Below are 5399 nucleotides of genomic sequence, written 5' to 3' on the forward strand. Positions count from 1 at the left end.
TCTTTCTTTCTTTCTTTCTTTCTTTCTTTCTTTCTTTCTTTCTTTTATTCTTCCTTCCTTCCTTCCTTCCTTCCTTCCTTCCTTCCTTCCTTCCTGCCTGTCTGTCTGTCTTCCTTTCTTCCTTCCTTCCTTTCTTTCTTTCTTTCTTTCTGTCACTGAAAGGAGTGTGTATGTGTGTGTTTGTGGGGTGTTACGTGCAAGAGCACATAATATATAGTAATCATGGTTCTCCTCCCCCAACTTTTTGCTGCTCTTCCACTTTCCCTCCTATCAGAATCCACACATTTATTTGTCTCTCCTTAGAAAACAAATAGGCATTTAAAGAATGAAAATAAAATAAAATAAGGCAAACAATCAACAACAAAAACAACAACCAAGAAATAGCACAAGAAACACATATATACAGCACAGTATAGAAACTCTTTAAAGCTTCCTAACATTACTGAAGAAAGAAATGGAAAGATATTGGCTTTTGGAACTATAAAATTTTGAACATTCTTATTAACATTTAACACCATTTTATAAAAGAAAAATATATAACTAAATTTAGATCAAAAGCATTGTGAAGACCAAGCATGTTTCAGGTTTATTCTTGTAGGAGATTATACTTGATGATTGTGGTAGTATTTGACCATAAAAACTTTATCTGAAATGGAATGAATATCATTGAGGAATTAGCCTGTCACATATATGAACATGATAGCAATGAGAAATGGCTACAGTTCTGCACAGGATAAAGCTTTGTAGAAAATTGTGTGTCTTTTTTTCTTAATACCTATAATTTTCATGAAAACAAGTTAATCTGTGATATAGAAAGAGGTATTAATGCATGTTCACAGAATATTTCACACTACTTGTATCCTTAACAATTACTTTATTAAGTGATTTATGTGGATTTTTAAAATGTTATATTTGACTGAAAATAAACTAATTTCATAAACGTTGAATTTACTAGAAATCCTCCATATACAGTTTATTAGTTTTCTAAGACATAAGTAGTAAAGTGGAAATAAACTTAATTATAAATCACAATTGTACATTAAGGAAATATATTTGTGCTGTTTTATACATCAAGTTAAAAGCTGTAATTGATTTGATACTGTGGCTGCGACAATTTGAACTAAACTACGGTCCATTTAAAGGATGTTATCATCTCTAAGTATCTGATGAAAAAGATATATTCCCAAATTATAATAATTGGATAAGGCCAGTCCTTTCGCAAGTGGTTCGTGCTGATTAGTTTGTGTTTTGTGTTGCTAACCTGACAAAAACTGTACTCATCCAGCAGAAAAAAACCACAATTGGATAATTATCTCCATCCCATTGGCTTATGATTATGTTTGTGGGGCATTTTATTGATTAATGTTTCATGTAGGGAGCCTAATGTACATGTTGCCGCCACTGGTATTGTGGCCCAGGTATAAGAAAGCAGATTGAGCTAGGCATATAGATCAAGACATTAACAGCATTTCTCCACGGTCTCGGCTTCTGCTCCTGCCCTGAATTCCCTCAATGTTGGACTTGGCAGGTAACACAAAATAACACTCTCCTCCCCAAGTTGGTTTTGGTCTGTTTTTCTTGCACAGAAAATAGAAAGTAACTGGGGCACAGGTTATTTATGGTCCTCAGAACTAAAAGAAGGATATTTAGTGTCAAATAGAAAGTTTAAACTTGCCTATTAGACAATTCAAATTAATGAGCTAACAAAAATATCCTCAACAGTTTAAAATTCCAAAAATCGGGTTTCACTTGTATCATCAAATGATTCAGTAACTATATTTGCATACAGTTTGGAAGAGTAAAGTTAGATTTGTTTGTATAAAATAATTAGAATAAAAAGGAGAAATATTTGGGAGTTTTGCCATGTTTTTTTTATGTTATTATTATTTGTAATTTTTTAAAAGTCTGGTCATTACTCTCTTCCAGTCTGCTCCACCACACTTCCTCATCCCATTCCTCCTCTACCATTGTTTTCAGAAGCAATATACCTTCTTGAAACCTGCAACGTTGGAAATTGTATCCAGAGGTGTGTGTTTATTTTAAGCCTAAGTAATATAAATAACTATCTAGTTTAATTCCCCTTGAACTTTGTATTCCAGCCAGAAATAGGATCAGAATATATTTAGTTCACATCTCTGTCATATTTTAAGATATCCATGAGTATGTTTGTGTAAATATTGCACATAGAACACTCCTATATGTATTATGTATACTACATATAGGAGTGTTCTATGTGTATTTTTTGTTCTGCATGTATTTATGTGTACCATATGTGTTCAGTGCCCATAAAGACTAGAGAAGGTTTCAAAGCCACAAGAACTGGCCATGAGTAGTCATGTGGTTATTGGGACCTGAGACCTCTGAAATAGCAGTCAGTGATCTTAGCTCCTTTCACAGTTTTCCAGATTTTAAACAAAGTTGTTCACTAGAGAAAGCTAGGATTAGGATAAAGACTTATCCTGGGGGTTTTCTGTATATGTTTCACTTATAAGATCTGACAAAAAGATGATCAATTTAAAATACTGCTATTGTCATTTCCTAAATTCTGGTTTGTATGACTTTTTCTATGTTCTTGAGCTTTATAAAAGTATGCCATACAGGAAAATAAAAGGAAGCTACCAAGAGTTCTAGTATTGAACTTTAGCTGAAAGATAATAGTGATAAAATCTCAAATACATACAGATACATTTTAGTAGTCATTACTGTAGAATTAAACAGATCTTTTTAAGCAAATACTAATTATTTCTTTGATGATAAAGAAAAAATCTATACCAGTTTAGCTTGTTATAGTCTGAATTATATCACTTTATGAATAATTTCTGTTGGCCCCTGATTAAGCTGTAAATATGATTTTATAAATCTATTTGACATTTAGTCATTTTATTAAACACAATAAATGCCAGAGAAAATTAAAGTAAGAAAGGTTGTAACGTGCTTTACTACTAGTCAAAGGAAATGTGGTTCTAAACGGTTCTGCACTTTACCAAGAATAAATCAAAGAAAATACATATATATATATATATATATTATTTTCTTTTTTATGCTACAGGCCTTGACCTTTTCTGTTGATGGCTGGTTTTTAACAGCTTTGCTTTATGTTTTATTCCTTTTGATTTCTAAGAAGTTTGATTATCAGCCTAGAGCTGAAATCATAATCACAAAAAAAGCAGGCAAGGTCTTTAGGGAATAATGCAGAGCTGTTTGAACAGCGGTGCAAAGATTGGGTTTGACTGTCTCAGACACACATTCTAAAGCAGAGTATATTAGACTCCACAGGAGAATGCATCAGGTTGCTACAAGTCACTCTCCTGGGTTCTTGTTATTCTGTGGGTGCTTGACTGACTTCTGTAATGTGAATAAATAACTGACAATCTGATAACTATGTTTTCAAATGCTGCTCCAGTTTCCTCAGACTAGCAATCTACTTGACAAATATCATCAGCAACTTCACAACTGTAGTCTGAAATTGATGAGGAAGGTAGAATATGAACTTTAGTTAGGGATGACAAATCTATATGTCATCAAAATTGTGAGGGAAGTCATTCCTAATTATATTTTTCTTGATAGCATAAATCTTATGAGTAGTCAGGTAAGGGAATATGCTATTAACTTTGACTTTATGAAACCAGAGATAATTTGAATCTTACATTTTAAATATATATATTAAAAATGAGAAAATATTACTGTTATCATTTTAGGATGTTTTAAATATGTAACAGCACTTACATTTAGAAGACAATCCTATCTCTTCTATCCAGTTCCCCGACATTGAAATCTTAGAGACAAGTCCTGATCATAGCCTGTATCCGAAACTTTATTAAATGTTGAAGAAAAAGGTCCATTGCCCACTGTAGATGGGAAATATTAGTCTGTTTGTCCCCTAAGGAGGGATACCTATTGATATTCCAGATGTACCATTTTTAAGCTTGTCTGTCTTTAAGAGTTTTAAATTAATATCTTTTAATACAGTGTGCACTGTTTGTGATCCTTCAGCATCTTTGTGTGTCTTTCTTCTGCACAATGTACTCAACCATGGAAGCTTTGAGTGGACACTGACTTTTGATAATTATAGATAATCTATACTGTAAAGTAGATGTGATGCATGGTAATACTCTGTCCTAGTGTCTTCTAATGTGCTATTGATTTGATAGTATCAAAAGACATCTTCCATAAAATGATATATTCCTTTCATTGAGGTGAGAAGAGTCAAATAAATTAGAAAATTTCTTTAACAGAATTTTTGAAACTTTATCTTTGAAGCTACAAATGTGTATGTCTATTTATTAATGATTGACATTTAAGCCCCTAATGTTTGTTTTATGTTATAGTAATATATCTTAGTTGAAATACTCAAATTTAGGCCACTTAGGTACTTTAGTACAGTTAAGGAAATTTATTATACATTGCAAATACAACATTATAAAATATTAGTTGTATTATTAATCTATTTATTGTAATATAATAATTTATACTCATTGTAACATGGCTATAGCCAGATTATATTACTAGAGTTTTTTCAGTTTTACATGGTCTTTGACATTGATTAAGATTAAAGATAGTTCAAAGGGAGGAAAAGGATATCCTATCCATATGAGCAAGACATTTAACATCTTCTCGCTTGAGTTCACAATGTAATTTAGATGACACACTGTTGGCTTTGGTAATTAGGATAATGATAAAGGCTAAGTATTGGCTTTATCACAGTATGTGATGTGACCTAGTGAGTAATGTGCAATGCTGCAAATGTCTAGCACGTATGCAGAACACTCGGGGTAAACATAGGCTTCCTGGTTGTCTTAATGACCTGGTAAGGCTGTATCTTTTGATAACATATCTAACACTATTAAAACAATATTGACTACTGGGCACAATATGGCATATGTTCATTCCTAAAAACATACTGGGAAGTAGCCAAGACTTAGGAGAGCTGAAGAGACTCCTGAGAATGATAGAAAATGATTTCTCATTGTACTAGTTAGAATGAGTAACGCCATTTCACCAGTTGTCTCTGTGTGCTTGCATGCATTGTACACTCCACTCATCAATTATTTCCAGTGTTACACTTGAAAAGTCAGTGTATTAGTGGGGTTGAATAAGCATAGATTTCTCAGTTACCAGTGGAAGAAACACTACTTTAATCTGGAAAGTAAGCTAAGCAGCATAGCAAGAAATATCTTTAGAATACATCCCATAATCAGCCACCAAAACCAGACACTATTGCATATGCCAGAAAGATTTTGCTGAAGGGACCCTGTTATAGCTGTCTCCTATGAGGCTATGCCAGTGCCTGGCAAATACAGAAGTAGATGCTCACAGTCATCTATAAGATGGAACACAGGGCCCCCAATGGAGGAGCTAGAGAAAGCACCCAAGGAGCTGAAGGGGTCTGCAACCCTATA

The 5399-nt window shown here is 33.2% G+C and overlaps 1 protein-coding gene across 9 annotated transcripts in view; it reads left to right on the top strand.

The window, feature by feature from the left end:
- Positions 1-5399, top strand: part of Cntn4 (contactin 4) — a 990533-nt gene that overhangs the window by 189422 nt on the left and 795712 nt on the right. Inside the window, exon 1 of one of the 9 annotated variants that reach the window (XM_029478672.1) lies at positions 1950-2026. The exons of the other annotated variants lie outside the window; for them this stretch is intronic. The gene's annotated coding sequence lies outside the window, so the exon portion shown is untranslated. Of the gene's footprint in view, positions 1-1949; positions 2027-5399 lie in introns of those variants that run through there. 9 annotated transcript variants of the gene reach the window in all.

Source organism: Mus caroli, chromosome 6 (assembly GCF_900094665.2).
Source record: "Mus caroli chromosome 6, CAROLI_EIJ_v1.1, whole genome shotgun sequence".
Lineage (NCBI taxonomy): Eukaryota > Metazoa > Chordata > Mammalia > Rodentia > Muridae > Mus > Mus caroli.